At 37.1% G+C, this 25,789-nt stretch overlaps 1 protein-coding gene and 1 long non-coding RNA gene across 9 annotated transcripts in view; one reads left to right on the top strand and one right to left on the bottom strand.

Annotated features, from left to right (window-relative positions):
• LOC105480824 (teneurin transmembrane protein 2) overlaps window positions 1-25,789 on the top strand; it is a 3,943,693-nt gene that overhangs the window by 2,195,144 nt on the left and 1,722,760 nt on the right. The window lies entirely within an intron of this gene.
• LOC139363559 (uncharacterized) lies at window positions 1,014-12,741 on the bottom strand. The gene is made up of 3 exons (XR_011624203.1): window positions 12,645-12,741; window positions 5,275-5,349; window positions 1,014-1,147 (listed from the first exon to the last, which is right to left on the bottom strand). It is a non-coding gene; the product is annotated as an uncharacterized lncRNA (long non-coding RNA).

Raw genomic sequence — 25,789 nt, 5'->3', positions numbered from 1 at the left:
TTCGTATTTCTAAAACTTAGTGTGGTATTCATATTAGAATGAAGCTCAGTAAATATTTGCTCAAAAAATGAATGTATGAGTAAATGAATGAATGCTAAACTGGTAGACTTTGGCAAAGGCTTGGAAGAAACCATTCTAAATATCTGATCCTCAATATTTTTAAAAATCAAATCAAAGAAAATATCCACATAAAATGCATGGCATATTTAAATTCAAAAACGTAAACATTGACCTCACTTCACTAAAAAAAAAAAAAGAAAAGAAAAAAAAAGTGTGGTCAAACAAAATCTTTTGAAGTTGAACTGAAAGTATTGCCCTATAACCCTTCCACTTTTCCTAAATTAAGGATGATCTCCGTGGATTTGTGTCCTACAATGGCAGTAGACCTTTGGTATCTTCATCTGAAGATGAAAAATGTGGAAGGAACTGAAGAAGTAGGCTGGAAATCTTTATCAAGCTCTTTCATGAAAAGCCCCTAAAGACAGAAAAAAAAAAAATGGAAAGGAAAGATGAAATAGGGGAAAAAGCTGGGAAAGGAGAAAGAAAGATGGTCTGCCACAAGGTCATAATTTATTTTGGAGTCCGTTTTTTTCATGCATAGAAATGTTTACATACTCCATAATGCATCAATTTTTCTTTTACTATTTTTCCAAATCTTCAAGTAAAATGGACTTTCTAGGAATACACAATATTTTCCTTCCATGGCTTCACACCTCAGGCACCGTGACTCATTCCACCTCCTTGCCACTACCTTGAGAAACATATGTACAAGAATGCAAGCACATGTGTACATTTTTACTAGAAGGTGGACATATCAGAATCTCAAGAAAGTCTTTCCCAGAAAATAAAATGGAAAATAAAGAAAAAACTTACATGGTGATGCCATGAACCAATAAAAGAGTGCAAATATGAAGGGCTCGAGAGCTAAAAACAAAATACTGTCTTCAACAGGCTTTCTCTTCTATCCGGACACTTCTAGAAATTTCCATATATTTCCATTTGGATGTTATATTTTTTCCAAGTGCAGAAATGCAGAGATTAAGAGTATTATCAATGAAGGCTATTTTTCATCATTTTTGATTGCTGTAGGAGAACATACAAGCCTACAGCTGAGATTCATTGAAGCACCGTTCCCTTCCTCAGGGAGCTGTTATTTCAATAAAAACAATGGAATCAGTTAGCATAGGTAATAAAATAATTATAGTAATTTATTTTGGCTATTAAATGTTGCATCCCCTTAGCTAATCATCCACTTCAAGCTATTATTCAAAGTGTTCTGCTCTTTTTGCCTTTAAGTTAAACATCATGAATTTCTACGCACTGATAAATCCAAATCTAATAAATTCCTGATGTGTTTCCTTGTGCTGTGACTACTGACAACTCTCTCTATCTTGTTAATTCAATGTTAGTCAACATCAGCAAAAGATGTGTTCTAATACAATATAAAAGCAAGAATTATTTGTTACCTAACTTTGTACTGAGTTACAAGTAAATTTAGCCTTCATCACTTTGACTACAGAGCATGCTATGTTATAAGCAAAGGGAGGATTTGAGAAGGTTTTAATTATGGGTCCTTTGAGAGCTGTACTTCCTAAAACTACCCCAATCATCTCTTGCCAACTGTAGTCCATGAAAGGATACTTTTCAGGATTCAAGGAGCCTAATGTGTGTATCACCATATGACAGTCAGGTTTCCAATTAGTTTCAGTTCTATTCAGTTTCACATCAGTTTCATCTTGATAAGATCTAAACTAGGCATATCAAATCATTGGAAAAGTACAGAATTGTTTTCCTGTATTATAGTTATGTGAGTTATTCAGAGAAAAACCAAACTGGCATACCTGATTCTCATTTTCAGACTCCAAATCATTAAATAAAAGAAACAGCAGAAATAAGTTTAAATGATTCCCATGGCGATTGCATATTCAGGGTTTACAACTCAATACATTTTTGTACTACTATCAGGCATTTTAAGGAAAACATTTCATTTTTTAAAACAACATCCTTCTCAGTTTTCTGAACTCACCAAATAAATCAATACAAGTGTGAATTTGAATTTAATTTTTAAAAATACGCTGCTGAAAAACCTTATTCTTTAGCATAGGTTCTAAAAATAATTTTCAAACCAAAAATATACCCAAGAACTTTACTATGTATATTTTCATTTTAAATATTGTTTCAAGTTTTCAAGTTTCAGACCACTAAAAAGTACCTTAAAAAACTAATGACATCTTTGGTCCTGAAGTTGTAAAACCAGACATTTCAAGAAATTTGTTTCCAAATGAATAGTTTTTTCTTGATACTCTATTTAGAAAAATATTCTTAAAAATGATGTAAAAATGATAAAATTCCTATTGAAAAATAGGAATTTTTATTTGAAATTGAAAACACATTTATTGGTTTTGACTCCAGTAAAGATCACAGTTATATATAATATACATGTGAGCATCTGCAACTTTATTTAGTTAAGTGAAAGAGAAACCTTCCCCTGATGTAATGAGGCTTTTTAATAAACTCATGCACACATTCCCCCCACTCCCAAAATACTCGGTGAAACAGATTGATTCTACTTCCTGAATTCTATTGGTATTTACAGGACATTACTGCATTTGATATTATCTGTCATTCATTATAGCAGGAAAAATGTGTCCTGTAAGTTTTAGGTAACAGTACTGAAGCAGGCTATTTCCCTGACCCTTCATGGGGCTTGTGAAGAGGGTGCCTCATGTACTCAGCCCGCAGCTCTCAACTCCTCATGGGAGGGAGCCCGCCAGCAAACAAGGTGGGAACTGAAGTGCATGGGTGCTGGAACTAGCCAGCCACTTTGGCACTGACCAGAACAAATTCCACTCACTCAGACCCCCTGCGCTCCACCCCTTTGTGGGCAGGAACACGCAGGTGAGTGGGTACAGGAGCCAGGGTAAATGCTTTTGGGTGCTGGCAGGAGTAAAGTCCATGCAGGGCCCATGGCAGCATCTAAGGGGGGTGCTCATGACCCCTGAAGCCCCAGAGGGAGTGTTACAGTGCTGTTTTAGGTCTGCTGTCCATGATGGCTTAAATATTAACAGCTCAGTTGACCCTCTGCCTTTTCCTATGAGGCAGTTGCCTTCCACCAGCAAGGGCAAAGGGCAAATGTGTGTGACAGCCTTTTTGTATCTGCACTCATGATTCCCAAGCTCTTGTCTGGCATCCAGGAGAAATGAGGTTGCATGAACAAATTGAAGGATGGTAAAAGGAGGGGATTTCATTGCTGATAAAAGTGGCTATCAGTGAAAAAGGGATGGGGCAGGTTGGTAATCTTCCCCTGATGTCTGGCCATCTCTGGCTGGATTCTTCTCCAAAGTTACGCCATCAAGCTGTCCCTCTGAAGTCAAGTTGCTTCTCTCTGATGTTCAATCATAGTTCTGACCTCCAGCTGCTTCTCCTCTCTCTGCCAGCTGGGTCTGGGGTTTTTATAGGCACAGGATGGGGTAGGGTGGGGCCATGGGTGGTTTTGGAAAAGGAAACATTTGAGCACAAAAACAGGGATGTAAGTTCTCACTTTAGGCTGAAGTCTCAGGCTTTTTGGCTTGAGGATGGGGCCGTCAATGGGGACCCTCCTTCTTCTTCCCAGAATTTCCCTTCCTCCTGTCCCTGTCAGTATTTGTTCAAACTCACAACACATTTGCAGTGTTCTACCTTTCCCCTAAACGCTCTGAACATTTGCTCATGTGATGAAAACTAGAACTTGTAGAATATCACTTCAAGTTTCTGCAGGGTCTTCTGAAACTTATGTTCATTGTGCTTTTATTTCAAATAATATTTTAATCAATTTAAAAAAGAATAGATGGACTTTGTATGGTAACCAGAGCTGCCTTTTATGAAATACCATTTGTGGATGATTTTTTTTGAGGCTTATACTATTACAAATGAAATCACTGAGTGGAATCCATTCATAAAAGCTGCTAACATGAGAAATGAAGTCGGAGATGGAGACAAAGAAGAAGGTCATTATGGCAGCTGTGGTACAGGTTGGGGAGGGTGGCCAGAGAAGGACAAGAGGATAGACACATACATCCATTGTTTAGATATTAAAAAAAAAAACTCTTCTCCATGTCAGGACCAAAGAGTGAAAATTTTCTTTAGGCACTGCTAATTTCATGCTCCCTGCAACTTCCTCTTTAAAGAAACAAAAAAAAAAGTCAGTTTCCTCTGATTTCTCTCTCTCTCTCTCTCTCTTTTTTTTTTTTTTTTTTTTTTTTGGTCTCGCTGTGTCGCCCAGGCTGGAGTGCAGTGGTGCGATCTCGGCTCACTGCAACCACCACCTCCCAGGTTCCAGCAGTTCTCCCACCTCAGTCGCCCAAGTAGCTAGGATTACAGGCAGATGCTCACACCTGGCTAATTTGTTGTATTTTAGTAGAGACAGGGCTTCACCATTTTGCCCAGGCTAGTCTTGAACTCCTGAGCTCAGGCAATCCACCTGCCTCAGCCTCCCAAATTGCTAGGATTACAGGCATGAGCCACTGCACTCGGCCTCCTCAGGCCCCTAACCCCTTTCTGGATAGCTATGGTAATAGCTATTCACCATGCCAGAAAATATTATATTGTATTGACAGTGGTTTTAAATGAATGATCTTTTCCAACTTGTGAATATATTCTACTAGAAAGGAATATTTTTTAAGGTTTTATGAACCCAGTTACTGAATTAGAATTATTGGAAAAATCTTTAAATTAGCTTCTTTTGTTTAAAAAGTTATGTGTTGAATAGCTTGGAGACAGGAAGTGATTTCACAAAGGAGATATAAATGTATTGTGATGAATTTAAGTAGCACAAATAATACAAAAAGCTTTGCATGTAAATTGACTTTCTAAATTAGATACCATAAGCTGGTAATAGAACGTAGTAATACCCATGGACAAATTCCAGTCAACATAAAATTTGAGCTCTTTGAAGATACAGTCAAATCTGTTCTCTTAGAAGTAATAGAAATTTTCCGCCAGTGATGGACTTAACACAGTGGATAACCTTTTCATTAGACAATTATGTGTTTCAGTCCACAGGATATTCAGTATATATTTTTGTTGTACTTTTGCAGATGTCAGTGACCCCATTTCATAAAATTTAACTCATACTGAGGTTTTAAACATCTAAAGAAAACCAATAGATGAGACATTGAAGACTATTATATATCCACTGAAAATATTTTTTATTCTTTCTTTAAAACATTATTGCACAAAGCTCCACCTAAACATCAAAAAAAAAAAAAATCGTTGAAAAACCTGGGTGATAATTACCTGTCTTGGATTTTTCAATAAAGCACTTTTGTATCTTTGTAGCATTTGAAGTTCTAATCCACTTGGTACAATACCCTAGGAAAGGAGGCAAAGAATGTAAAAACCACATTAATCCATTGAACAATGTTTTTTAAAAAAGAAAGAAAAAAAGGTATTACTCTAAGTCTGGCTTTATTACCATCACAATCAATAGAAACAAATTTGTAGTCACAGTTCACCTTAAGTGACACTAATTAAAAAGAAAATGGTGTGTAATTAATGTGTAATTAAATTGCAATTTCTAATTAGTTTATTTGGGCTATTAGGAACTTACCATTTAGGCTTTCAAGAGAATCTAGTAGATTTTGTCTGAGTCTAAATAGTACAGAGAGTTCTGTGTTACTTTAGAGTAGATCCCAGACACTAAGTAAAAATTATAGAGATGGATTCCAAATTAAACTAGAACATTTTAAAGAGGACCGGTCTAAAGGTGAAATGGACAGCCTGCCTATGTGAATGATTCCCCACCATCAGAGATAAGCAAGGAGAGGTGGGATGCCTTATGTGCTGACCATTTAATAGGTGAGCTATGGAATGCACAGGTGAAAATTTGAAGTGGGAGCCTTCAAGGCTGCTTAAATCATAAACTTCTGTGATTGTATGGTTCCAAAGACTGTCTCAGGGATGTAGGTATTGGACTGAGAGCTCCCAGGCATGTTCTGTATAATCTAAATGTGCCTCTCATGATACTTGGCTAAAGCTATAAATGAAGATGTTTCTGTCTCCACCTCCAACATAAAGCAGCCCATGTGCCTCTTCCCACTATCTTTATGAAAAGATGAGAAAAAAAAGAGGTGATTTTTAAGGAAAACCATTTGTGCTTCATTTTATAAACAGCCTCATTTTAAAAATAGGCCCATTTTATAAACAGGGCATCTTGTAACAGCAGATGGAAGCAGAGGGTTGTCATATTATCAGGGACTCTTAAGCAAATGTCGCTGACCTGGCCTTGGGTCTTAGGAACAGAGTGTAGCAACTTATCAATATTGCCCTATAATCTTCCAGAGGACCATGTAGCATTTTAATACTTTAAATATCAGAATTTTATTTCAATTAGTTTATTGATGACATCTGCACTGAAGATGCAATATGGGCACTCAGTAACAGAAAAGTTCAAAGCCAGGCATTGGTGACAAAGTGACAGCAACCCCCAGATCTCCTAAGGAAGAAGAGCCCTGCAGTCTTGGAAAGGATTAGAATAATAGGTTTAAGAGTCTCAAGTTAGGGAAGTAGATGAAGAACGCCAGCTTGACCAGTAAAGCATGGCCATCACAAATGGTCACCATCTTCAAGATATTTCGGAAAGCTTCTCTTCAAAGGTGTACCTCTTAAGCGTCTTATGTTTCAAGAAAATTGAAAATACAAAGATGGGTTTTGTTGTTGTTTTGCTTTTGTTTTAGATTTTTGTTTTGTTTATTTTGTTGGTGAGTATGGGGTAGAATTAAAAGAAGAGCTAGAGACCGGGCACAGTGACTTGTGCCTGTAATCCCAGCACTTTGGCAGGCCGAGGCAGGTGGATCACGAGGTCAGGAGATCGAGACCATCTGGCCAACATGGTGAAACCCCATCTCTACTAAAAATACAAAAATTAGCTCGGTGTGGTGGCATGTGCCTGTAGTCCCAGCTACTTGGGAGGCTGAGGCAGAACAATCACTTGAACCCAGGAGGCGGAGGTTGCAGTGAACTGAGATGGCACCACTGCACTCCTGCCTGACAACAAAGCAAGACTCCGTCTCAAAAAAAAAAAAAAAAAAAAAGAAGAAGAAGAAGAAGAAGAGATAGAAAATGCCAAACAATAGAACACGGGAACACACAGGAACCAGGACAACCCAGATGCACCTAGAAACCAGGATTTAAAGGATTATCACAGCAGGGTAACAGTACAGGAAGGAATCCACTCCAATGATTTCCCTTTTTCATGTTATTCTGCTGGAAATTCACAAGTTCAAGAGACACGGTGTGACTAGTCTTGGGTCTCTTGTTTCTCCTCATGTTTATCACTGAGGACTGAGACCTGTGGTGTCATGACCCACACCTCTACCTGCGGAGACTCTGAGGCATTCCCGTAGGAGATCCGTATACTCTTACATTCATTTTCCTTCTTTAAGAGAAATGAATTGTGGGCAGAAAAAAAAAAAAAACAAAAAAACAACAAAGAACTAGCAAATACATAGGAAATGAAATAAAAACAAAAGCTCTTGTCTACCAGGAAGAGCAGAAAAGGCTGATTTTTAACATTCATTCCACAATTATTGATTGTTTACAGAGTGTCTTCCACTGTGCTCACACTAAAACAACCTTTTCTTTCACAAAGCTGTCTGTCAATGTGGGATACATTATAAAGAGACCCTTAGCTTTTAATGGTTATTTCACATTAAGAATACTTATTTGTATCTAGGGTCTTAGTGTTATTTTTCACCAATTATAGCTATTTCTTCTGTCGTTTGGAATTTCTACTTTACAGCAAGTTTTCATGTTTGCAGGATTAGAAATCACAGGAGGCAGAAGGCTTCCATCTCAGTTTCAGCCTCAGCCTCAGCAGGATTTCTCAGGGACCAGTGCAGCAGGATGGACAATAAATTCACACCCACATGTAATCACAATAACATCATGGCAGATACTGGAATAGCTGCAATCCAAAGTTTTCTATTCTTGGTCATGGTCCTTTATTTGTAAGAAATAAAAGGACAGGACAGGTTATGGTGCTAGAAACAAAATGTATTCAAATCAGATTAGGCACAAAATAGGAAATTACTGGAAGGCTACAAAAGTATTTCGTGGTAACTTGGGTCAAGAACTCAGCTGAATTTCCTGATGGACAAACTGGGGACTGGAAAATGCAAATCGCAACCATCTAACATTCAGGCATAATTGTTCCCTCATTGGGTCTTAGATCAAAAGACACTTCCGTAAGAGCTCTTCTGATTTCTCTATTATAAACCAAAATACCACTCCCCTCCCACTGTAGCACTCCCTATCTATCTTCCCTATTTTATTTTTCTCCAAAAATCTACATTGGCCATGATAGCCTATGTTATGCATAGGAAGAAATAAGCTCCAATATCTTAAGTGCGTGTAACAGCAAAAGTTTGTTTCTCACTCACACCATATGTCTATCATGTGTCTATCAAAGCTCACTGCCCTTCAGCTCCATGTGGCTATACACAAACGTGTGTGTGTGCGCGTCTGTGTGTAAAGTCAAATTAAAAACTAGCATTTGTAGCTGAATGTTGACTAGGACAGTTTCAGTTATTGAGGAGTTGTGACTGAGGACAGAATCTGAATTGGAACCCTAAGATTTGTGTACTTTGTGTATTTAAAAAATGTTGCTAAGGAGTCTATAACCCACGGGGTCAGAAAACTCAGGGTTAATCAAACTAAACATAACTTGTACTTTTCCAGTCCCTGTCAGCCCCTTTCTTACCCTCAGCAGATATAGAAAGTGAATAGGGGAGAAGTTGAACACCTGAGTCATAGGGCTTGTTGGGAGTGAAATATTGATGGTGAGCTATTTTCCTCTTCTCTTTACAGGGTGCTTTTTCCTTAAAAAGCCAAGTAGATTTGTGCTTGAGGTGTGCGAAGGGTGACTCTAGGTAAATGGCTCATAATGACTGGAGGTACCAATGAGAAGGAGAAACTAACATTCCTTCTGTTCCCTGGTTGGATGTCTGCTTAGAAATTTGCTTGCTGGGCCAGGCGCGGTGGTGGCTCACGCCTGTAATCCTAACACTTTGGGAGGCTAAGGTGGGTGGATCACGAGGTCAGGAGTTCAAGACCAGCCTGGCCAACGTGGTGAAATCCTGTCTCTACTAAAAATACAAAAATTAGCTGGGCATGGTGGCACGTGCCTGTAATCCCAGCTAGTTGGGAGGCCGAGGCAGGAGAATTGCTTGAACCAGGACCCGGGAGGCGGAGGTTGCAGTGAGCCAAAATCATGCCACTGCACTCCAGCTTGGAATACAGAGTGAGACTCCTCAAAAAAAAAAATAAAAAAAGAGAGAGAAAAAGAAAAGAAAATAAATTTTCTTTCTGGTTCGTACCCAGGCCAATCTGAGTGGAGGAAAGATAACTCATAAGCTATTTCAGGTGCAGTACACTTGAACAGTCAGCATAATGCTGTCTTAGCAAGCATCTGACTGTTCAATATGTCAAGTAAACACCAGGCAAGGAACTGCCTCAGGCCATCGTTTTGGTTCCCCTTCCTGTGTTGGGAGATGGAGGAGTGGAGGGGTGATGATGAAATGGAAGCTCCCATGTCAAGGGATCAGGCAAATGGGGAGACTCCGTGGGATCCTCTGAAGAATCCACATGCACGTGCTTACGAAAATCACATTAGGGATGCCTGCCACACAGGAGTACTGATGTTTGGTATTAGCCAATAAAATGATGGGGCTACCGCCTTAGGAATCAGGAGACAAGAATTGACTTTTCTCTACTTCTCCTCATCCTAACACATTGAAAGCATTTGAGCTACAAGAATGAGAACATCAAGCTTTGATTCAAATTAGAGATTAGAATTTTAAGTTGGATTGCCCAAAGTAGTAGTATTAAAGCTTGTCCAGAATGTTATAAAACTGCACAGATAGTGTTAAATAACCTGAAAAGGAGACTTGACAGTTAAGAGTTGAAATCAACAATTGGAGAAAAAAAAATCATGTCATTTTATACACGAATGAGTTGCAGATTTCTCAAAAAGCTTGTTACATATGAAACCAAATAATTGCCATTGTTGTGCTCCAAATCTCTTAAAGCTCTTCCATTGTATATAGAAGAGTATTCTCTAAATTATATTCCATAAATGGGCAGACCATGGGAAAATGTTCCATGGTATGTTAAAACAAGCCATTGCATACTGCATCCCCAATCCAGGAGCACTGGCTGTTTGTTGTTGTTGTTGTTGTTGTTTGAGATGGAGTCTCGCTGTGACACCAGGCTGGAGTGCAATCGCACGATCTCGGCTCACTGCAATCTCTGCCTCCTGGGTTCAAGCAATTCTGTGCCTCAGCCTCCTGAGTAGCTGGGATTACAGGTGCCCGCCACCATGCCTGGCTAATTTTTTTGTATTTTTAGTAGAGACGGGGTTTCACCATCCTGGCCAGGCTGATCTTGAACTCCTGACCTCGTGATCCACCCGCCTCAGCCTCCCAAAGTGCTGGGATTACAGACGTGAGCCACCGTGCCCAGCTGAGCACTGGCTTTTTAAGGGCTATGAAAAGTCCTGTGGCTAAAACATCTGCTAACATTACTTAATCCAACATTTTTCCAACTGATCACAGATTCTATTTTGCAATATTGCTATTCATATCCTGCAAAAAAGGACTGGCTTACTTAGGGAAAGAACCCAGTGCCTAAATTTATAATCTTACCCACATTCCCATACCCTACTCAAATCAGACTATTTGATTCTTCTATGGACATATCTTTTATTTCTATGACTTTTTTTTCCTTGGGCATGTTGATTATTTATATTATTTATTTCTATTCAACTACCCCTTCTCTTTTTGTCCCATTTTAAGTACTACCTTGTAATCCATAAAGATTTTGCTGATTGAATTAAGAGTTATTCCTCTCGATACTAACAATCCTTTACAATGCCTTCATTTAAGGTACTGACCACAGACCACCTTTCAGTATTCTTACCAATATTATTTCTAACACTATTAGTCTAAGTTCACAAAATGATTACTGTGAATCAGACATTGTGCTCAGTTCTGATCAAGACAACCCTATAAAATAAGTAATATTATTATAGTCATCTTACAGATAAGGAAACTGAAACATAAAAAAAAAGTAAATAATTAGATCAAGGTCTCAGCTACTAAATTCAGAGCCGTGACACTTCTCCAAGTTCATTGGAATCCAAACCCATGCTCTGATTCACTATTGATAATTACTATGCCACTTTTGTGTGCACATCTTTCCCTTCCACTTGATTACTAGCCCTGAGAGGACAAGGATCATGTTGAGTTCATCTTTATATACACTCTGTGCCTAATAAAGTATCTTCCTGAGACCAGGAATTATGCTTAGAATGAAATCAAAACGGTGTGGGCTCAGCATCGTGCGGTAAGGGGAAGGTATCTCCATGAAAGTCATTTGTTTGTAATTTCAAGGCGCCGATTCTTTGCCATCCACCTGTCATTCCCTAATTTCGAATTCTCCTTCTAGGATATCTCATTATGATGCATCACCTAAGTTCCTCTTAGTTACAACATCTAATGCAACATGACTAGCGCAACATGAGCACATAAGCCCTGGAGAACTGAAGAGCAGGAAAGTTGTTTTCTCCACACTGTAGATGTAAGGGAAGTTATAAAAATATATGTTAAAGGTCAGCAGTGAACCTCCGAGTTAAGAGCCCTGCTGTGGAAGGGTTCCATCCTTCTTCATAGTGCACCAAAGCACTGAATTCCCATGGAAATTGAGTTGAATAAGCCATGCAAGCAGCTCCGTTTATTTTTCTAAGAAAATTGCCTTATTAATGTGCATTATGGAAATAGTGCTCCATGTCAGACCTAACAAGAAGAATTTGGACTGCGTGTGCACATAGAAAATTGCCTCCTGTGCTTTTCATCCCAGTGGATCCTGGGGAATTTTCTGAAACTCATTTTCCAGCTCTGCTTGCTTCTTCAGCAATCCCTCCCTCTAGAAACAATCCCCTCTGAAATGACCTCCCTCCAAAACACCCCAGATGCCAGCCAGACATGGCAACCAGATCAGCAGTTCAGTGACCCCAAATAAATGTTTTATGGGGACTGGGTCTCCAGGTTGGTAAGAAATCAACCTAAATAACAGGAAAGTCAGTAGACTGTAGCGATTAGCTTTACCACGTGAATTGTGGGGACCAGCAGACCTGGGCTCAGATTCTGGCTCTGTCCCTAAAAGCTGTGTTAGATGGGAGAATTAATACATGCTTTCTAAGCCTCACCGTGTAAACAGTATAGAAGTTAATAGTAGACTGTTCCTTTCCCTTCTTAGAAGTATTGTTAAATTAAATGAGATAATATTTGTAAAATGTTTAACAAAATATATGTCTAGCACAAAATTAGCCTCAATAAACAATAGCTAATAGATTGTGATAATCAAATGTTATATCCAAGTTTATGATACTTAATGTATAATCTGCAGAATATCTTCTTTTGAAAAGACAATGCAGGAAGTTAGCTTAAAGAAGCAGCATAACAAATGAATTATAATGGCAAAATTTCATACATTGAGGATGCCACTGTGAGAATAAGATGTACTTAAACATTGAGGGAGGAAGTAATTTTTCAGGTTACAGAAAGCAGACATGGAGCTACCTACTTGTTCACCCTACATTTCTTACTTACCTTGTCAGTTTCTAAGGCTGGGGTGGATTAGAATTAAAGACTGACATGATGTTGCAAAGGGAAAGAAACATTTCTCCAACACAACACTGTATCATGGCCTTTGGTCTCCTTAAAGCAGGCTGGCAGAAACAACCTTGTAAGTTTCAAATTCCCGAGGCTATAGATTTTTACTCTTTCTTGGCAGACTTTCTTTGACCATCTCCTATAAGAAAGCAAGAAGTTCATCAATCACTCTTTTGTTTAAAATACACTATCATAATCATCTTTTAAATATCCCCATAGGTTCATTTTAAACATCTGGAAACACAGGCTTTCTCCCAGACGTTCTAAATTTTGTGTCCCTTTTTAAAAAAGGGCTTATATTGATGATGTGCTCTGAAACTGTAAGGCTGTGATAGTCTCCACAATAATAATAATAATCTATTATTGCAATGTAGTCCATCTTATATTTAAAATGTAAAGGTATACCTTAGTAAAGTCATCATGAAGAAAATTTTCAAAATTCCTTGTTAACTTTTGGGATTTATTTTTCCCACTTTCCAATAAAGGATAAATGAGGAGACAGACCAGTAGACCTAATGACATGAAGATGGTATAACAGGAAAACAAAACAAAATGGATAAGGAAAAGGGGTGGAGGGAGTAAAGATTTTTTAGATAAAAATAAATAAACTAAATTGAAGTGTGTGGGACATAAAAGGGATAAAGGCATCAATAAAAATGAGAAAAATGATGGGAAAAGATCGTGTAACTAAATGAATTGCTATTCAAATATCTGGTGCCTGGTTGTACATGTTTCTAGGGGCAAATTACCTAAGCCCCCTTTCCTCAAATATTTTACTTGTGCTTATTCAATGAATCTCACAAAATAAGGATGCTTTTGAGCTATTGATTGGTGCAAATGTGGCTTAATAGCAGAATCATTACTTTTTTAATCTTGGAACTGCCAGCTCTTACTATTTTCAACTGAACTTCGAGTTGTTCAATTACAGCCTGCCATTACTAATTGTTTCTAAATTTCATGGAACATATCTTGTTTAGGAAGTTTTGTTCTTTTGGCAATACCTTTTTTTTTTTTTTTTTTCCCTTAAAGTCTCAGTTTTCAGAACTTTATCTGCTCAGATTTATGGGCCTCTCTTTTTAGATGTCTTAATCGTGAAGCAGGAAAAGTCAGAACTTGTTTGCTCACGTAGAAAAATGTGGTCTCGTTGACTCCTGAATAAAATATAATTTGGGTCACCATCCCCATTTGCTCAGTAGTATTAAAATGATGCATTTCTGTAGGTTTGCATGGGCTGGTATCCCTGTCTGTCCTACAGATCTTTACTGGAATTGAGCAGAAAAGGTCAAATAGGGGGTAATATGTCAAAAGGCTGTAATTAAGATTTAGAAAGATTAATACCGATGGTATTTAATGAAATTGGCTTTTAGAGGAATGCTCATCTATTACTTTGATATTTAACATTTTTTCTTATTAAAATGTTAGTGCTGAACAGAAGAACAGAATCAATGGCAGAAATATGAGTTTATACAGCCATCAATGAAGGAGGTCAGAACTAATAAACAATCCGAGATTTTTTTGTGGTACTGATGGTAAAATTACTTCTCTTTTCCACTTGAGATATAATTTTTTTTCCCAGGGCTTGCAAAAAAATTTTTATTGCAATAAGCAGCAAACTGACATAGGTGTATCACTTCATTGCACTGATGCAGTTTTTTTTTTTTTTTTTTTTTAATTAGCTGCTTCAGATGTTTATAGCAATCTCAAAAACAAGAAGAAAAAAATCTATCAATTTTTTACAGACAGGGGTAAATTTTGCCTCAAGAGGGAATACCACGGTTAAATCCAGCATATCACATTGAAAAAATGCTCTGTAGTCTAAAGTAGACGCTGATGCCTTTTGGTGTTTTGAAGAATGAGCTGTTTCAAATTGTAAGAAAATTTCCATTTCAAAAATAGCTACTGAACTATCACAATGACTGCTTTGCATATATTTTTGGTCACAAAAATACCATTGTTATTTTTTACTATGGATATGCAAATGAGATGTTGATAGGATTAAGTTCTGTCACTTTCTGAGACAGTCTTATGCTTCCACTATTGAAGTTTTCCTTTTCCTCCCACTATTTCCTTTACATTTATTTAAAGCCATCAAACTCATTTTGCTTTTCATTCTGTTTGAGGTTTCCCTGCCTTCCTTTTTTTTTTTTTTTTTTTTTTTTTTGGCTTCTTCCCTAGTGATTGTTCTCCCGAATTCTTCTTCTTTAGATTTGCTCTAGGTGGTGACTTACTTCATCCCATGGCATCTTGTCTTATTTTTAGTTAAGAAAATTTTTCTCCATCTTTTATTTAAAATACAAGAAAAATTCAATAGCTTATCATTTTGACTGATTATTTCCTCATTATATTAGCTAGGTGCATTGATGTCACATAGACAGTTGGCATTTGTTTATGGATGAAAACCAAAACATGAATTTTAGGAAGCTCAGGATGGTATAAAATGTGTGTATGCATGTGTCAGGAGCATTTTTTTAAAACTTGGATGGTTAGTAGGATTTAGAAACTCAGAGACTGTATAGAAACTTTAAGATTAGTTGTTTTTCACACACACACACACATGCACCAATAACCAGTGTACATATTCTTGTAAACTGAAAATACATATATTCGTAATAGAGATTTGAATAACCACCATTTGAAAAATTAGTTGTTTTCTTTTCTTTTTTTTTTTTAGAAAGCCAATTTGAGTGTGAATGGGGTAAGTTAAATTTATAAGCGAAGAAGGGGATAACCCATGTCCTGAAAATATTACCATGCTTTCAGTACAATAGATGATACATTCTTTATATACATGTATACACACACACAGATTACTATAGTTCAAAGTAAATATATTTTATATTAACAGCTTTTTCAAATATCTTTTTATAACTATAGTATAAACATCCTTATTCTTAAATTTGTTTTGTCTTAATCCAAATTAAAATTATCACTTAAATAGTTTCTCAAATTCAAATGTTATATGACTATGTACTTAAATCATTAACTGTTGAGGTTGCACTGCTCCTGGAAATGATCTTGTATGTTCATTTGTCCATATTCTTTCTTTGGAAATGGATTTGGTGAATGCCTATAAAATTGATATTTTTGAAACATATTCTGGTCTAAAAGCTAAAAATTATAGATTATTTTAAAAGTTAAAACACATACATACACAATATTTAAATATTAAAATACCTGTGTCTAACTAAGGTATTGTGACCAATGGAAGCAAATGATCTTAAACCAAAAATAAAAAACAATGCTTGTAAGAACTGTCCAATTCAACTGAATGTTCAGTCTGGAAGTTAAGAAGTTATGAACATTTATTCTCAAGTAAGATTTTTTTTCTGAGTTTGAATATGCATGGACTTTCAAATGATCTTCTATTTTTGCCAAGTAGAGTTCAGATAGGTTGACAAAGTTATTCTTAATACCCAATATTTTTAGCCTCAAGATACAGATGAAGCATTGTATCATAAGCTCTACAATCTTCTTAGAAATTTCTCCTTGACTTTTCAATATCCATGTCAAATTTTCTGTTGTAATTATAGAGAAAACAAAAGGAGTTTCTCTCTTAGGATTTAGTCCTCTTGGAAATCAATGAATTATGTTATAGCAAGTGAATAATTTTAAAGCATGCATATACAATGTAATAAAATGCTTTAAAAATTAGAATTCAGTCAAATGACCTATTTTTAAAATTACTGAATTGTAGCGAAATCTTTACAATTCATATGGGTTATTTTTCTTTCCCTTCTTCTTTTCCTTCTCTCAATTTTTCTATATTTAAAAGTTTTTCAGTATGGGTGCAGCACATCGGGTAGTAGTCTAATCTGGATCAAAGACAGTGGGTAATGTAAGCTGATGTACAAGTGCTCTTGATTTGAAATGGAGTTTACAAATAATTCACTTCCATATGACTTATGTAAAATCAGGTTACAGAAAGTATGTGTGGCATAAAGACTTTTTTTTAAAATTTAATTAATTAATTTTTTTGAGACAGAGTCTTGTTCTGTCACCCAGGCTGGAGTGCAGTGGCACGATATCAACTCACTGCAACCTCTGCCTTCCGGGTTCAAGCAATTCTTCTGCCTCAGCCTCCAGAGCAGCTGGGATTACAGGCAGCCACCACCATGTCCTGCTAATTTTTTTGTTTTTGTATTTTCATAGAGATGGGGGTTTCACCACGTTGCCCAGGCTGGTCTTGAACTCCTGACCTCAAGTAATCCATCCACCTCAGCCTCCCAAATTGCTGGGATTACAGGCGTAAGCCACTAAGCCTGGCCCGTAATGACTTTGTATTATAAAATACATATAGTGAAATATAACTACAGGACATACATATGTGTATCTAATAAAGACATAGGAAGATAAAGATAAAACATTTATATAAGTTCTTTGCGGTTGGTTGCATCATTAAAAATTTCTTCTCTGTGCTTTACTATATATTTCAAAATTTCTACAATGAATATGTGCAATTTTTTTTTATTAAGAGATGTTGAAGGAAAGAGGAAAGGAAGGAAGCTGGAGAGAGGGAGGAAGTCAGTCTTTGTAATGTAGCAGGAATGCTTGTGTGAAGCTGAGCAGTTCACTATTAATTTCCCTGCTTATCAACTGTCCTTTTACTTCTGTATCTCGATTGTGTAAAGAACCAGGAATTTTCAACTATGTAATTATGTGTACTAAAAAAGACAATGAATTGCACTGATCTACCAAAGGAGAGAGTAATTAAGTATAAGGGTATGTGTGTGTGTGTACGTGTGTTCAGAGATGGCTCCATGACATATGTGTTTCTTAATTGATCTAGGTTAATATTAAGCATAGTTTGCTTCCTTGAACTCGCTGAGTAACTCTGGCAAGAAAGAAAACAGGCCTGGTACCCTGATCTGAGTGTATGGGAAGATAACGTGTGATTGATTGTTGGCCAACTCTCCAGGTTTCAGCAAGTAAATAGATATAATTCTGAGAAAATTGCCAGGAAGAGATTGTCTGGTACACTCATGGGAGCAGGCACCATGTATTACACATGCTATATGTCTTGCACTTACAAAGAACACTTAGCACATAGGAGACTTACAATGAATGTAAAGCATTGCATTATTAATAAAATTTTACAATGTTTTAATCTAAAGCAATCCTTTATAATCCATTAGAATCTATCAGTACCTATCCCATGATTTTAGAAGTATAAACAACACAAACATTACCATTAGGCACTAGAGAAAGGCACAGGCTCACGCAGAGGCAGCCTGTTGCAACATAAGGATTTTAGAAATGCCAAGCAAAGACTTCATTGTCAAAGTGTGCCCTGTGTCCCTTTGCCACAGTGCATGGATTGTCCACATCAAAGGTTCATTTATTTGCTTAAAGTCAGCTTTTCCGGAAGTGTGACCTATATTTAAATTCCCTGCATCAGAATCACGTTTACTGTTTATAAATATGCAGATTCTTAGAACTCATTCCAACCATATTATTTACACTAACGTTTGAGAAAATTAGGTAATGGTATTATTCCAAAATCCAGATTCTCAAATAGAATTTCAGCAAAATTTCAAAATATGGATTTAGTGACCTAACCTCCCCACCCACACCCTCCTACTCCTGCACCTCATTAATTTCTGGTCTGAGTAGGTTTTCATCTGTGACCAAGAGTATTTTTTTCTCTGCAGTGGAAGAGTAGGCTGTAACAATTGAGGTGAACCTGGAATACATTTTTAAAATCAGACAAGTGTATTGGTTGATCAACAGAATTCCATGGGATTTTTATTCTTTCTTAAGCTTCTTATTGAAGCTTAACATACATACAGAGAAGCACACAAATCATACGTGTCTAGAGATACCTTGATAGATTTTGTGAAAATTCCTGGGTGCTGGGATAATCTGATTCTGGAATGTATTAATCATTACACCTATTCCAGCATCCAAGAAGCCCTCATGTACCCCTTCCTGTATTATCCCCTCCTCCCCCCAGAGTCACCACTACCCTGACATCTAAAGTCATAGACTGTTGTTATATTATTTTTGAACTTTACACAGTTTTAATGAAACAGAATGAACTGTTTTGTGACTGATGTATTTCACTCAGCATTCAGTTTAATTCATCTACATTGTTGATGTAGTAGTAGCTCTTTTATTCTCATGGAAGCATATTTTTTTTTTTTTTTTTGAGACGGAGTCTCACTCTGTCACCCAGGCTGGAGTGCAGTGGTGCAATTCCATCTCACTGCAACCTCAGCCCCCTGGGTTCAAGCAATTCTTGTGCCTTAGCCTCCCAAGTAGCTGGGATTATAGGTGCGTGCCACCACACCTGACTAATTTTTGTATTTTTAGCAGAGACAGGGTTTCGCCATGTTGGCCCAGCTGGTCTTGAACTCCTGACCTCAGGTGATAAGCCCTCCTCGGCCTCCCAAATCACTGGGATTACAGGTGTGAGCCATAATGCCCGGACCTGGAAGATTTTTTTTTTTTTTTTTTGACTACATATGCCACAGTTTATTTGCTTGCAAAATATGGATGAATATTTTCATAGTTTCCTATTTTAGATATTTCAGATAATGCCACTGTGAACATCCCAGTGCATATTTTTTAGTAAACATATGCATACATTTCGGCTGAATATGTACCCAGCAGTATAATGTACTCAGGAGAAGAATTCCTGGGTCATGGGATACGTGTAGGATCAGCTTTTGCAGACAGTAGAATAGTTTTCCAAAGCTGTTGTACCAAATTTCCCTCTAGTAGTGTGTGTATGTATGTGTGTGTGTGTTCTATTTGTTCCACCTCTTTGCAAACACGTACCATTTTTCTTTATCTTAATTTTTTTTTATTTTTAATTTTTGTGGATACCTAGTAGGTGTATATATTTGTGGTGTACCTGAGACATTTTGATACAGGTTTGTAGTATGAAATTGCATGGGGTATCCATTGCCAAAAGCATTTATCCTTTGTGCTACAAACAATCCAATTATACTCTTATTTATTTTAAAATGTACAATGAAGTTATTATTAACTATAGTCACCCTGTTTTGTGATCAAATAGTATGTCTTGTTCATTCTCTCTAATTTATCTTTTCCATTTTAGCCATCTTGGTGGGTTTGAAAGTAATATATAATAGTTTTAATTTTTATTTCACATGGGAAGTTGCTGCTGTTGTTATTTGTTCGTTCATCTTAAATAGCTATTTCCTGTACTTAACCTCAGAGATGCTGATTTAATAGGAGCAGAAAGGGTCTTGGAATTTAATATATTTTAAAGCTGTCTAAAGTGATACTGATACTCATTTCGGTATTTGAACTACTGGCCTAAGATACTGAATTTCAATGATAGAGAAAGGAATGGGTTATTTAAGTGATTCATTCAAAACCTTCCCATTGGGATGTGAAGATAAGAAACTGACCTTAATGAGGAAAGATTGTTTTTAAACTTTTGTCTAGTATTTTAATGGTCAGATGTCTTAAGGTATTCTACTAAGTTATCCATCAAAGCAGGTTTGTGCCCAAAATACACATTTTAGTATTTCCAAAGTAATTTAAAATGTGGCTTAGGGGATGTGAGTATAATAGCAAATTTCACAATTATAAATCTAAGGACATAATCATATAAATTATTATAGGTACCTTACATCTACAAGTTCTTGTCATGTTTTATTGGATCCACCAAGATTAAGTTGACAAAGGAAGGGAAATAACCACGCCTATAAGCTTTTTATAGTCAGCCTAATATTTGTATATTAATAACAAATAAATTGGTTAATGTTAGGTTATCAACCTCTAAGCTTAGCTATCAGAAACTGCTGCTAAAACTCTGAATGGACAATGGATAATTTTATCTTTTTGGTTATGGAGCTGAAGAGAGCAATACCAGTGATATCAAATTATGTATGTCATCAGATCACAGTGCTTTATTTGACAAAGAATCAATTTTAAATGTCATCCAGAGAATGAATGAGAGAGGATTGAAGTTACTTTAAGTTTTCCCTTTGTATCAGTCTTTGATACACACTGAATGACATCACTGAGCTTTATTGGGGATATTTACTTTAGCCTTGGTTTAAGGCATTAAACGTGTATATTTCTTCTATTAAAGCCCACCATTCTTGTATGGGTGTAATAAAACAGCAGTTTGGTGCCGTCCATCTTTTGTTATGGATTGCTGAAATCATGCTGGAGACTGTATTTATAAGTAGTACATACTAGGACTGCCAAATATTGACTTTGCTTGCTAACTCTATCACATAAAACTTCTGACGACAACCTAAGTAAAGTTCAGTTGAAGATAAAATATTGCAAAATAAATGCCAAAAATGGAAACCATTTTTCAAAACACTAAATTAGGAAGTCAAGGAATTGGGGCAATTAATCAATATTTCAAAATGATGAATATATTTTACAAAACACCAGTTAAAAGGAAAAGCTCAAAAGGGAGGTTTTTCTGTATGCATAAAACACAATGTTTATTTTAGGCTTCTGTGGCAGATTTCAGATGAGGCTTTTGAAACACACTACTTAAAATTTTTGCTACAGAGTATAGTCTTCATCAAAATGATCTAAAACATCACATAAATCAACAGTATTTGATGCTTGTCATTTATTGAAAACCTATATTCCAGGTGCTTTACCTACATTTATTCAATTATCTCCCCAGGCCTACATTTTCAGTATCCTGATTTTAAAAAATACACAAATGTTAAAGAACATTCATTCAGTCATTCCACAAGCTTTTGTTTTGTGCTGGATACTTCCAGAATTTAACAGACAAGTCAGAGTCCCCCAAGCTCATGGGTTTATATTCCTGCAGGGTTGGTGAGGTGGAGAGAAGGCAATAAACAAATAAGGAAATAAATAAAGAAGGAAATGTGTTATGATGAAGAAAGAGGTGGGAAGGGGAATTCCTGGTTGCCTGTCAGATGGTGGGAGACAAAAAAGGAAGGAGGTAAGGGAAGGTACTATTATTTGTGTGCAGAGATTCACATGGAGGCAAACTTGTCATATCTAAAATGCCAAAGGAAAACAAATAAGACAATGTGGTCAAAGCTGAATAGAAATTAAGTTAAGGAGGTAGATTAATTCAAAATATTTCAAACTAGACAAGAGGTCAATAGTGGTTTTAATAACCAACTCAATGCTGATGGGTCCTATGTTCCTCTCTTTAGCCTAGTCTGGTTGAAAAATTTGTACAAGCAAGTGCGTATTGCTTCAACATAGTTGCCACCTAGCATTCTAAATCCTTAACATAACTACTTATACATTTGTATCTTGTAATTTTAATACTAATAACTTTTCCATGATGCTTTTTTTTTTTTTTTCGTTTTCTTTTTTGAGATGGAGTCTTGTTCTGTTGCTCAGGCTGGAATGCAGTGGCACAATCTCACCTCACTGCAACCTCCACCTCCCGGGTTCAAGCAATTCTCCTGCCTCAGCCTCCAGAGTAGCTGAGATTTATCATGCCTGATTAATTTTGTTGTTGTTGTTGAGACAGAGCCTTGCTCTGTTGCCCAGGCTGGAGTGCAATCTTGGCTCACTGCAACCTCTGCCTCCCAGGTTCAAGCAATTCTCCTGCCTCAGTCTCCCAAGTAGCTAGGATTACAGGTGCATGCCACCATGCCCAGCTAATTTTTTGTATTTTTAGTAGAGACGGGGTTTTACCGTGTTGGTCAGACTGGTCTTGAACTCCTGACCTCAAGTGATCCGCCTGCCTCTGCCTCCAAAAATGCTAGGATTACAGCCATGAGCCACCGCACCCAGCCAATTTTTCCTTGATTCTCATTGATTATGTCTCCATTGAGAAGACCAAATTTATGGATTTGCCAAAGAATAAGGACTGATCTTATCATGACCATAAACATTGCTACTAGTAACTGGGAAATTTTTAGGAAATGCCTTGATTTCCTCACTTAAACAAGTCATTAAGCACCTTCTAGGACCACAGTATAGTTGTGGAAAGAAACCAAATTCCTGTCTTTGATGAGCTTAATTTCTACTGTGGAGGATAGTGGAGCAAAGACAATGAACGAAAGAACCACATAACCTTTTCTAACATGATGCCAAGTAGTGGCGAGTGCTATAAAGAATAAAAAAAGAGCAAGATACATAAAGCATATACTTATTCCAGCACAGAGAAAGGTCACTGGGAGTCGTGATAGTCAGGAGTGATTTCATGAAGAAGGATGCTTGAAGCAAATAAGAAAAGCAAAAATAATAAACATTAACTTTATTAATCTGATAGGGAGCTAAATTACATTTAAAAAAAAAATCAAAACATCACAAAGTTTACCATGAGCCACTGGTGCAGACAGGGGACAGGGAAATATTAGGTAGAAGAGGGAAAGTTCCCCGGCAAAGGCTCCATCCTCAAGCCTGTAGACACACGGCCCTAAATGGGGACAGGCATTCCTGTTTTCAGGCCCAAAAAGTTGCCATTTGGGTTGCCATGCCCCCTATCTTGTACCCATATAAACCCTAAACCCCAGGCTCCAGAAGCACATGAGCAAATGAAGGGACAATGAGACGAGATGAATGGCAGAACAACATGGCAGAGAAAGAGAGAAGAGAAGGAACGTCTGAACAATGAGAGGAGTTCAGTTGGGGGCGGTCAGAGGGGAGCTCAGCCGCTGAATGGCCAAACTCCAGGGGAAGATCATCTTCCCACTCCATCCCCCTTCCAACTCCCCATCCATCCCACTGAGAGCCATCTCAACCACTCAAAAAAACCCCGCATTCATCCATCAAGCCCATATGCGACCTTGATACTTCTGGGACTGTGGGCAAGAGTTTGGGACACAGAAAACTCTCACACTGGCCCTCTGCCCTTATGAAAAGGTCCATTGAGCAGGTTAGCACTTAGGCTGTCTGCAGATGGCAAGGCTAAAACAGCATTGTAACATTGGGGCTGCAGGCATCAACCCCTAGACACTACTGTGGGGCCAGAACCCAAAGCACTTGCCCCAGATCCTGTGCCTGCCTGTCTGCATGCTCCCCATCCTGTCAGGGGTTTGAGCAGTGGCAGCAACCTAACAGGCAAACCACACCTCTGTTGCACATCCTGTGATGGGGATCAGGGAACTCTCCCATTTAACCATTATAAGTTACTATCTTTCATGCTTGGTGCTGTAGCAAGCTATTTTTGCCTCCTCCACCCCTGCCGTGTGGAATTTTGTGTTGTAGACTAAGGTATAGCAAAGTACCAACACGTTTGCTTTAAAATTTCATTTATTGCCTTAAATGGCCAGCAATAAAGTAGCTAAGATGACCACTAATTTAGATACTAAACCCATCAGTGTCATCTCATTCTTTCCTTCCCAGTAATCATCCACGCACTTTTTAATCATAATCAGCCAACTTTTATTATTTAGCATTATGTAACTACAAAATAGCTTGTATTGCTATTTAGTTATTTCAAACAGCATTCCATTACATTATTATAAATTATGCCTTGCATGCTATCTGAGAAAATATTAAATTTCTTCCATTCTATTTTTTTGTTTTCAACTGTAATTTCTTTAACTTCAATTGCTTCATACCAAATATCTCCCTCTTTGAATGTGCAAATTTTCTTGCTGCAAAAATACCAGTCTGTAACTTAATCTCTGATTAGGGAAATAGAATTTTTTTAACATTAAAAGATTTTATTTTGGTGGCATTCAACATTTAGATACTAGTATAATTATACATGCTTATTTTATGATGTAAGATTTTGGATAAATATATAGAAGTTTCCTATTGCTTGGTTTTTGTTTTCATTTTTAGTTTACCATTTCCTAATACATGATTTATCATAATTTAATTGAAATCAAGAAACTGGGCTATAAAGTGAAATCAGCTGATGTACTTCAAGTTCGGGGAAATAATTCTAATTAAAAATTGAACTAAGAATAACTTTAAAATTAATGGAATTGTTAGACTTATTTTGTGTTACCTTGGAAACGTGTGATTAAGTTCTTGTGATTTGGAATCAGCTTGTTTGAGTCTCACATTTACCAGGTTCCAGCTGACTCTGGCTCTGGCCTCTCTAAGCCTCAGTGCTACGATCTGCACAGTGGGATTAAATAGAGTAGTTAATGCTAAGGATCTCCGTAAGCTGTTCCTGCCTGCTCAATGATGTACCTTTTATTCATTCAGGAGTAAAATTCTCCAGGAACAAGGGAGACCTTTTCCCTAAGAGTAGATTACATATGCACCATCTGTGTTAGTAATATATACTCATGATGAGTCTGTTATTGAGAGAAATAAGCGGATAATACATGGACACTATGAGATTAGCTGCCTGAGAAAGCCATTGTTGCATGCTTAAACAAGTCACAAAATTTCCAATTCAGTAACCTTAAAGGCCAACACACACTTCTGCGTGACTATTCCTGTAGAAGAAAAAGATTTTATGGCGGAATTCACTAGTTCATTGGATCAGTTAAGTCTTTATTATATCCTTAGACCCTTAAAGCTTTCTTTCTAATCAGCCACTTCTATCATTTAACAGCCTTGTTTTGTGTTTTGGCAGCCGACCCCAAATGAATGGGCCTATCTGGGGATGGGAAGAAAAGAAGCCACCCAAAGGCCCTTTTTTGCCTTTGCAAACTGATGGTTTCCAAGCAGTTTTCTGGTGTTTGGAAACACTGTGTAGTAACTGGGGGAAGAGGCAGCTGTGCTTTGGCCCACATGAGGTAATTTGCAGACACATTTTAATTGCCTTTTAGGGAGCATGAAGGAGTTCCAAATAGTCTAATGAGTTCCAGCAAACACCTGTGAAATGCTTTTAGACGGCCATGTAATACCGAAATTAAGAATGTAATGCAGCAATTGGAGGCATCGTTGTTTTTGTGGGGTTTTTTTTTTTTTCCTCCACTGAAAAGAATAGACAGAGATGTTCTAAAGACCCCTTGCCTGTAGTAGGTTTTCCACTCACCAAATGAGACTTTATCTTTGACCCCTTGGACTAGTATAATGAATTCAAAAATGTTTGATATAATCTTTATGTCAAACTTCATATTTTAAAAAGTGGAGACTCTTAATCAGACAGTAATACTAAAATGAGAGGGTATCAGACAGATAGTTATAAGTTTAAAGCTGTACCCTTGTTAGCCAATAAGCAGTATTAAATGAATAGATCT

Source organism: Macaca nemestrina, chromosome 6 (genome assembly GCF_043159975.1).
Source record: "Macaca nemestrina isolate mMacNem1 chromosome 6, mMacNem.hap1, whole genome shotgun sequence".
Lineage (NCBI taxonomy): Eukaryota > Metazoa > Chordata > Mammalia > Primates > Cercopithecidae > Macaca > Macaca nemestrina.
The sequence above is the reverse complement of the archived record's forward strand: the minus strand, read 5'-3'. Positions and strand labels throughout refer to the sequence as shown.